This window comes from Sinocyclocheilus grahami, unplaced genomic scaffold (genome assembly GCF_001515645.1).
Source record: "Sinocyclocheilus grahami isolate Dianchi unplaced genomic scaffold, SAMN03320097.WGS_v1.1 scaffold87.1, whole genome shotgun sequence".
Taxonomy (NCBI): domain Eukaryota; kingdom Metazoa; phylum Chordata; class Actinopteri; order Cypriniformes; family Cyprinidae; genus Sinocyclocheilus; species Sinocyclocheilus grahami.
The window spans coordinates 1863103-1873654 of record NW_015505266.1 but is presented as its reverse complement, the minus strand read 5'-3'; the positions used below and the strand labels follow the sequence as shown (position 1 = coordinate 1873654).

The following is a 10552-nucleotide window of genomic DNA, read 5'->3' as shown; positions in this document are numbered from 1 at the left end:
TAGATGTTTATATTTTCTATAGAGCATTCAAAATACAGAACTATTAAAATAGGCGTATCGTTTCCAAAATGTGCTGGATGCCGTAGACCAATCACAACAGACTAGGCCATCTGACCAATCAGAGCAGAGCAGGCTCACGGAAAGGCGGGGTTTAGAGAGACTGAATCTTTGAACTGCTTTGAACAAATCCTTTGAGAATTGCTGGAAAATGAGGTGATATTAAATGCATATTTTGAGAAAACGAAAGCGTTTTTTGACCTTGCATGCATGTCATCCTATTGCAGGAGACTCCCAAAACAATATTAGGAACCTTAAAAATGGCATAATAGGGGCACGTTAAGTCTCGCAGGCAATTAATACAACATAACAGCAAATTGTAAGCTGTCTGTTTTGATTCACTCAAAATAACCAGTTCATAAGAGTGATTCATTCAGAATCAGATTTTTTTTGTTGCGCATCATGTTTTGAGTTACTAAAAAGAACCGGTTCATAACACTGATTCTTTCATAATCAGATTTCATTGATCACGCTCTGATTCACTAAAAAGAACTGGTTCATAAGAGTGATTCGTTCGGGAACCATACTACACTGGTTGTGCTATGCAATTAACTAAAGAGACAACTCATAAGAGTCATTTTGTTCGGGATCCGGACTACACTGGTTGAGCTATTTATTTATGATTTACAAAATGGGCTCAAAAGATGAATTTGTTCCGAATTGAACTACACTGGTCACGCTATATGGTTTTGATTCATTAAAAACAACAAATTTATAAGAGTCATTCGTTCAGGAGTTGGACTACACTAGCTGTGCTGCATCTTTTTGATTCACTAAAAATAACTGTTTCATGAGAATGATTTGTTTGGGAATCAAACTACATTGGTTGTGGTATGTGATTCATTAAAGAGATGACTCATAAGAGTCATTTTGTCTGGGATCTGGACTACACTGGCCACGCTGTTTATTTTTGATTTACAAAATTGGCTCAAAAGACGAATTAATTCAGAATTGAACTACACTGGTTGTGCTTTATGTTTTTGATTCATTAAAAAGAATCGATTCACAAGAGTCATTCGTTCTTGAGCTGGACTACACTTGCTGCGCTGCATCTTTTTGATGCACCAATAAGAACTGGTACATAAGAGTGATTTCTTCAGGAATCAGACTACACTGGTCACACTATGGGATTCACTAAAGAGATGACTCATAAGAGTGATTCGTTCAGGATCTTGTCTACACTGGTCGCTCTGTTTATTTTTGATTTACCAAACCGGCTCAGAAAATGGATTTATTAAGAATTGAATTACACTTTTTGATTGATTAAAAAGATTCATAATTCGTTCGGGAGTTGGACTCCACTGCATCACTAAAATGGACCAGTTCATAAGAGTGATTCATTCAAAAATCTAACTACACTGGTCGTGCTATATGTATGTGATTCACTAAAAAGAGCCAACCCATAAGAGTAATTTTATTCAGGATCCAGACAGTCCTGCTTGTGCTCTATATTTCTGATTCAGAACTGGTTTAAAAGATGGATTTGTTCAGAATTGAGCTACACTAGCTGTGCTGCATCTTTCTGATTCACGAAAAAAGAACGTTTCATAAGAGTGATTTGTTCAGGAATTTAACTGCACTGGTTGCACTGTAAGTGTGATTCACTAAAAATTGCCAACTCATAAGAGACTTTTCATTTAGTACTGGCCGCACTGTATATTTTTGATTTACAAAACAAGCTCAAAAAATGCATTCCTTCGGAATTGGACTATGCTGGTCACACTAATTTTTTTTCAGATTCAATAAGAAGAACCAGAGTTGTTCATTTAGGAATCAAACTGCACTGCGCTCTCTATTTCATGCTGTAGATTTAGAAGCGGTGTCGCGTCGCTGCTGAATAGTAGTGTATAAAACTCTTTCACAGTATTTCAGTACGAGTAAACACCATTGAAAACATTATAAAAGAGTGTTTTTTCTCAGTATAAATAGCCTAGGCAAATAACCCCACATAACACAATTCTATGCTAGTCAGGACTTTATACTTTCTGTGGAAAAAAACTGCTGTCAGTTCAATTTGTGCAGAGCGCCGCATATCTGCTCCAGGGGTTGTCAGTTCAGCCGGTACCCAGAAGACCCCTCTCTGTCCCGGAGAACACAGCTCTCTGATCTCTGTGGGTTTTGTTCTTTCCTCTGCTTTGATTCCGGAAGAAAAGCAGCGAGTATTTAATTGGAATACTCTTAACAGTGAGGAACAGAAGCGATATATAGTGTGAGAGGAGGTGGGGAAGAGCGAGAGAACTTTGAAAAGAAATAGTTTGCATATAATTATGACTGATTCACTGCCCTCATTCTGAAAGTGGTCACAAAGTGTTGAAATACTGTTGTTAACTCTGTCCAACACAGCAAAAACTCATTCAGAAAGAGAAAATGAAAGGAATAGAAACACCAAAAGGAAAATTCATGCAACTCATGCAATACATATAATGCATTATTATTCTGCTGTCACCTGCTTTCTGCTCTAATCACAAGTTTTCCTATGTGCTGGCAGGTTTGTGTGTTTGTGTGTGTGGCAGAATTGCCGCGAGCCAGATCTCTACCTCTCGGTTTCCACACACACATACGTAGAGATGTGTTGAGGGAAAGAGAGCAGAACGGTGACATTTTGTAAGGCTGAAATCATTGTCACACTAAAGCATTCTGTCACTTTATGTCACACCAGCACAGAAAAAGAGCTAGACCGCAGAGAATAAATTGTTTTTCACAGATGGACGTTTACAAGGTTAGCCAGAACAAGAGCAACATAAATAAACTATCATGAACGTTACTACCTGACATGTAGGAATGTTTGCACATTTTTGACATAAATTAACCCACAGTCAGTACACTTGTTTGTACTTTGTTCCACATAATGTTAAATATTCACTTCAACCATTTTTGTTTGCTCTTTGTTTGAATAGTAAATTTGCAAGCAAAGCGTTCAATATTTGCTCCAGGAACGTTTGCTTGTATTTTGGAAACAGTGGTGAGAAGTCGAACAAACAAAACACTTAATACGTTTTAACAATTTTTTGTACTTTGTTCAGCATCTCACCATAATATGCAAACAAAACACTAAATACAAGTGTTTAGCAACGTATGTATTTTGTAAATTGTGGTCAGAAGTCCAACAAACATTTGTTTTAACAATGTTTGTACTTCGTTCAGTGTCTCACTGCAATTTACTTGATTCATTTTGCCAGCTCAATTTGCTAACAAAATGCTAAATATCTGATCTTAAATTTTTTTACCGTTCGATTCGTCACCTCGCAAAACAACTCAATATCAGCTTTAACAATTTTTGTTTGCTCATTGTTCGGCTTGTCAATTCAATTTACAAAAAAAAAAAACCTAAAAACATTTATTTTTGACTTCTCACCACTATTTGCAAACAAAATGCTTTCATTTTTTTGTTTGTACTTCGCTTGACCTCTCAACAGAATTTGATTTAAAAACCCCACAAATATCCACTTTGACGATATTTGTTAGAAATGTGTTTTTGTAACAAGTTAGATATTTTTCCTTTAGCAAAAAAAATTTGTTTGCACTTTATTCGACTTGCCAATAGAATTTGCAAACAAAGCACTACTGTATATATCCACTATAAAAAAAACATTCGCTTATTATAATTTTTTCACTATATGCAAATAAAATGCTAAGTATCTGCCTTAACAGCATTAGTTTGTACTTCGCTTCACTTCTCAAGAGATATTGCAAGCAAAAAAAATTAAAATACTAAGTGTTGGCGGTAACACTTTACTTAAAAGCCTTTATATATATAATGCATTATATCTTTTCATAAATAATTGCAACCGAAGTTAAAATGCATTATAATATTTTACTGTTTGTTTGTCCTGTGTTTTTTTAATGCATTAAACTTTCTAAATGAATAGATTATGTTTTATAATTTTGGTTACAATTATTCATGAGATCATACAATGCATTATAAGGTGTAATTCAAGGCATAATTAATGCATTAAAACTACTTTTATAATGCATTATATATAACGGTTTTAAGTGTTACCATATCCACTATAACAATATTAGAAATCCATGCAATTTTTAATTAAATAACACATAGTTCACATAGTGAAGTTGCTGTGATAATAATAAGCTAGTACTGCATAATTTGAATAGTTCCGAAAGCATAAAGCAGAATTCATGGAGCAATCATATGCTGTGTTTGTGTGAGGGGTCTGATGCAGGCTTTGTGTTTGGTAAGGGAGGCGAGCCTTGTTTACCTGAGGGAAATTCAGACGGTGAAACTCTAACCCAGACACACTATGCAGCTGATGGCAGTGCTACTGTCAAAACACTCTCTCTCTCTCACACTCACACACACACACACACACACACACACACACACACACACACACACACACACACACACACACACACAACCCCTTTAACCTCCCCTCTCAACATGCATCATGTACACACACGTTTCTGGGGTCCTAACCTGCCTCCATCAGCACGCATTATGCACGGCATGTGTGTTTCGAACCCTGACAGATAAAGGGGAGTGAGGCCGCCACACGACACCTCTGTACACATATACGATAATAAATGCAGATTAGATTGACTGTCTCTTCCTCCAAGTGTGTCTACAAACAATGTAACACATTGCGGACATACAACAAGCGTCCCTTTGTGAAACAAAACTGTGGCTATTGTCAACAGATATTTATTTTCCTTTAGCTAAACATGCGATTGTTGGGACAAGTCGAACAATGTTCAAACAAATGTTGTTAGAGTGGATATTTAATGTTTTGTTTGAGAACTGGGTTGACAATTGAAACAAAATGGCTAAATTATTGTGACAAGATGAAAAAACATGTTTAACTGTGTTGAAAAAGTTTGTTTGCAACAGTACAAACAAACATTACTAAAAGGGATTTTAAGAGTTTTGTTTGCAAGTTGTACTAAGAAGTCAAGTACAAACAAACATAGTTAAAACTAAGATATTTAGCATTTCGTTTGTTTGTGGTGACAAGTCCACAAAGTTTAGTTACCGCAATTTGCAAACGAACCCTAAGAATCCACTGCAACAAAGCACAAAGAAACACTGTTAAGAGCAGATATCTAGTGCTTTGTGTGCAAATTCTGGTGACAAATTCAACAACAATTTGAGAACAAACATCGTTAAAGCAGTTTTTGTTGAAAATGATGGGGGAAAAAATTCAAACAGTGGATGTTTAACGTTTGTTTGCAAGTTGTGCTGAGAGATCAAATAAGGTACAAACAAACATTGTAAAGAAGATATTGAGCGTTTGTTTGTGACTTGTGATTGTAAGTTAGATGAAGTACAAGTACTTCAAATGTCAAATGTTTTATTTGCAACCTGTGGTGACAAGTTGGTTGAAGCACAAACAAACATCGTTAAAGTGGATATTTAGGGTTCGTTTGCAAATTGTGGTAACTGAACAAATTAAAACAAACATGATTAAAGTTTTGTTTTCAGTTCAGTTTTGTTTACAAATTGTTGTGACAAATCCAACAATGAACAAACACTATTAAAGAAGATTTTAAAGTGTTGCAAATTATGGAAAAGGTAGCCAAACATTGTAAAAGCAGATATTCATAGCATTTTGTTTGTTTGAGTCAGATGAAGCGCAAACAAACACTGTTATGGTTTTCTTTGCAAATTGCTGTTGCAATGTTGAAATACAAACAAACATTGTTAAAGCAGATAACTTCTGCTTTATTTTCAAATCGAGATGACAAATTGAGCAAAAAAACAAACAAAACCACATTTTGTTATTTTTCAATACTTTTGTTGCAAATTATGGAAAAAGCACAAATTGTTAAGATTACTGTAGCTTAAGTGTTTTGTTGGTAAATTGTAATGACAATTCAAAGTGCAAACAAACATTGTCAGAGGAGATACTAAGCATTTTGTTGGTAAATTGTGGTGCTGGTTAGAAACAAAGTACAAAAATTGTTAAAACAGATTTTTAAAGTTTGTTTTGCAAAACGGTATAAACAAATATTTCTAGAGAAGATATAAAGTATTTTGTTGTTAAACTGTGGTGACGATTTGAACAAAGTACAAACAAACATTAGAGTGGATGTTCAGTGTTTTGCTTTGTAACAGTACTAACAAAAATACATCCTGCTGAATGAATTGGAGCATACTGGCAGTACTGCAGGCAGTAACGTTTACTGAACTGGACTGCTCACCGTAACTCCTGAAGTCCATCGATTTCCAGAGTCAGTCAAGCAAGAGCAACACCAGGTGAACACGCACACACACACACACACATGGATGTTTTGATGTTGTCTTTCTCTCACGCTCCATTGACCAGCATCTGTAATTTATCTCTGAAACAGAAGAAACATCAAAGGTTTTCATATAGTAGGTTTAAGACTTCATATGGTGCTTTCTTTCTGTTTTTCCTGACCCAAAGTACTGTGAAACACTAGCGTTGGGAGTATCAGCTGTACTGTGTGGAAAATCGAAACGGCCATATGTCCATATCATTAACTGAAACATTAAAGAGATATTTTTCCATTGTTTATTTATTATTATTTGATTTAATGGTTTATTATGATAACATATATTCTATATACAATATTTAACAGCATATTGTGCATTTCAAAAACGTTCTGGATGAAAAGGGTTGGAATTTTTTTTTACTTTACACATCATCTTTGTCAAAACTTTGAACCTTGTCAAAAAAAAAAAAGATGCTTCTATCAATCAAAAACTACAAATACACTAGAGGTATTAATAATGACATAGACGCTCGATGGATGACATATGGGGATGGTTGCAACAGTACTTCAACATGTTGACATAACTGGGTGAATCTGACTGCAGAAAGCATTAAAATTCATAACATGGATCATATAAAAAAAAAACTCTTGTCTGAAAATTCTGGTGTACCATTGCAACACACATGTATATACACAGAGACAGTCAGACACACACAGTGTGGTACAGTAGGTGTCCTGGGGCTGATGTCTAGGTATGAGCATTGACCTTTATTGTCCAGATGAGGGGAAATAGATTATCACTGACCTGATTCTGCTACCGAATCATATCACCTGAAATTAACATCATGCGGATTAACACACACAAACAAATACATGTAACACAGGCATGTGCAAACACAAGCCACACTAACCTTTTTACAAACAACAACAAAAATTGATTTAGCACATTTAAAGAATAATAATAATATAAGATAATAATTGAACAAGTTACAGATAAAAAAAAAATCACATCTGTTATTTAATAAGCACTATTTTTAAAAATCATAAAATAATTATAATACTATAAATGCAGTACTATAAATATATAAATATAGCCTAAATAAATAAGCCTATTGTCAAGCAATGCTTCTGAACACAGTTCATTCGATCAGAAATTAGAGTTAGAACTAAGTAATATTTTAGAAAATAAAGAAATTCACCTTTAAATCTATTATGAAATATTTAAAGATGAAGTGTTACTGTTATAATTTTTGTTAATATTTTTATTTTGGTATTTTAAAATGTAGAATTTATTTTTATATTTTCGGTTTTCATTTAGATTTTAGTTTTAATAAATATTATAATATTTATATTTTTATATTTCTAATATAAATATTATTTTAGTTTTAATAAATGTATGTTTTTGTCATTTTATTAGTATTTTTGCGACATTTGTTATACAATTTTTTATTTCTTAATTTTAGTTATTTTAGTACTTAAACTTATTTTTTTAAGCTAGTTGCACATAACATGTAATTTCTATTTATATATATATATATATATATATATATATATATACTGTATATATTTCAGTTCATATTTATTTTATTTTTTAGTTTCAGTTAACCTTAATACCAGAGTAAAAAAAATAAAAAAGACGATGATAGCTACACATGAAACTAATATATGAGAACGTCTTTTGGCATTGAAAAACTGCTTTAAATTTAAATGCAGCATAATAGGAGTCTGTTTGCTGTCACTCCACATCTGGATGTAAAGTTCAACATCCCATCCGATGTTGACTGAATCCTTCAACACGACAAAGCCAAGCAGTTAATGAATCTGTCTGAGAACTGCCATCATGTCAGAACTCGACTACAGAGCGAGAGAGAGAGCGTGAGAGTCGAGCCAGAGGGACAGAAGAGAGAGTAGATTCGTCAGCATGATTTGATTTGATATGGCTAGGCCACGAGCTCGTCTAATTGCAGGGAAGTTGATCTGACAAATGGATCTGGTCGGTGTTATCATGCTGTACATGCGCCTAGAAGGGGAAAGAGTCACTCTGTACAGCTCCATTGATACTAATGACACAAACACAGACATTTCAGATTTGTAGCACTTCCTTAATTTACCCTTCATCAAGCCCTACCTAAAAAAATTAATTTCTGACCGATCAGATCTCAGATTCAGAAAAGTGAATACTATGACATTTTAATCCAGTGTCGTTTTAGTATAATTAATATTCTCTTATAGTTTTTGCTGAAAATGTATTCACCCTCAGGCCATCTGAGGTGTAGATGAGTTTGTTTCTTCATCAGAACAGATTTGGAGAATTTAGCATTACATCACTTGCTCACCAATGGATCCTCTGCAGTGAATGGGTGCCGTCAGAATGAGAGTCCAAACAGTTGATAAAAACATCACAATAATCCACAAGTAATCCACACAACTCCAGTCCATCAGTTGACATATTGTGAAGTGAAGAGATGTGTGTTTGTAAGAAACAAATATATCATTAAGGCATTTTAACTTTAAACCGTCACATGTGACCAATATATCAGACCATAATCCATAATAATGCTTCCTCCAGTGAAAAAGTCTGTTGTTCTCTCACATCAAAATCACACCGTTTATAACGGTTTTGGACTTGTTTTGTTTTCGCTTGTAAACGGTGCTTGATCTGTGCATAATTCTCCCGATTCAGACAACATTACATTTTCACTGAAGAAAGCAATATTAAGGATAGAGGATATTTTAGCCCAAAGCAACAATTTAAAGTTAAAAACATCTTAATGATGGATCTGTTTCTTACAAACACGCAGCTTTTCACTTCACAAGATGTTAATCGATGGTGGTGTGGATTGCTGTGATGATTTTATCAGCTGTTTGGAGTCTCGTTCTGACGGCACCCATTCACTTCAATGGATCCATTGGTGAGAAACTGATGTAATGCTAAATTTCTCCAAATCTGTTTCGACGACGAAACAAACTCTTCTACATCTTGGATGATCTGAGTGTTAGTAAATTTTAAGCCAATTTTTGGAGTTTTGGGGTGAACTATTCCTTCAAAACTAAATGAAAATAAGAAATGTTGCCTTGGAAAACTAGCTGAAATAAAATAAGTTGTAATACTATTTCAAGTAACATTTTTTATGGTTCTAGTTTTAGTTATCAACAATAACCCAGCTTACTTAGTAGGCTAGCAGTGCACCCTCATGCACTTACTAACACCCAATGGATGCAGAATAAAGGGCATAAATGAGCAGACAGTGCAGCTATACTCATTTAAAAAGCCTGATTCAAACCTCAAGGGTGTTATACGCTAGAGATGCGTTGGTGTAGTTCCCTGGTATGGATGCTAAACCAATGTAGAAACCAAAAACCACAGTTAAGCTGTGGGAAATTACTATTTTTTACGAGTACACAAAACCACTCAATACTGTTTCTATATCCTTAAGCAAACCCCACAAGAATAGCAAAACCTGTCGACATTCACAGACATACATGTCGCCAACTAAACGCATGTTCGCAGTAGAGGTTAAAGGTGACTGCACACATAGTCTATGTACTGTAAATCTGCAAAGGGATAAACTACAAGGTGAAATAACCATTCTGGGAGCATCTGTGGAGCTCTATGTCTCAACGGAGGTTAACTTCGAGGTCGCAGCGGCTTTCAGTTCTCTATTAGGAGAGAATAGCACTTTGGAGAGAAGCAATGCTGCTCAAAGAACTGGCTCTGATGTGGACGGCTCCAGGCTGGACCCCTACTTAATAAAACACAGTCTGCTGGTCTTTCAAGAGCACTCATTTGATCCTGATGGAAAACAAAGGGGTTTCTCTTTCTGATCTGTCAAAAGCGGTTTTTCTCAATTAAACGTGCCGGCGTTTACACACACCACAGATCAAGACCAACTCATACAAACACACTCTTTGCAGTTATTTGTACGTTTTTTTGCTGTTCTCAATCTTGTAAAATGATGTATGTAACAGTATGTTAAATAAATCAATACTATTTTTACATTATACTCAGTGTTGGGAGTAACTAGTTACATGTAACAGAGTTACGTAATTTAATTACAAATGTAATTGTAATCAGTTACAGTTACTGAGAAAAAATGTGTAATTAAATTACAGTTAAATATGAAAGTTAACGATTACATCTGAATGTTTTCACACGCATACACACACACAAACAGATTTAACTGATTTCTTTCCCAAAATGCAATATATTTAACCTCAGTGCGATCTCAAATTAAAAAGAGGTGCTCAAGTCTGATTTTGTATGGAAGCCCATTTCCGCCACTGAATAAAAAATAAAAAAGGT

General features: G+C 34.7%; 1 long non-coding RNA gene across 1 annotated transcript in view; it reads right to left on the bottom strand.

Annotated features, from left to right (window-relative positions):
* Positions 1-2030: 2030 nt before the first annotated feature.
* LOC107586960 (uncharacterized) overlaps positions 2031-10552 on the bottom strand; it is a 70009-nt gene continuing 61487 nt past the window's right edge. Inside the window, exons 5-6 of the long non-coding RNA XR_001609419.1 lie at positions 6214-6354; positions 2031-2190 (exon numbers count right to left, since the gene is read on the bottom strand). This is a non-coding gene — a long non-coding RNA (uncharacterized lncRNA). The remainder of the gene's footprint in view (positions 2191-6213; positions 6355-10552) is intronic.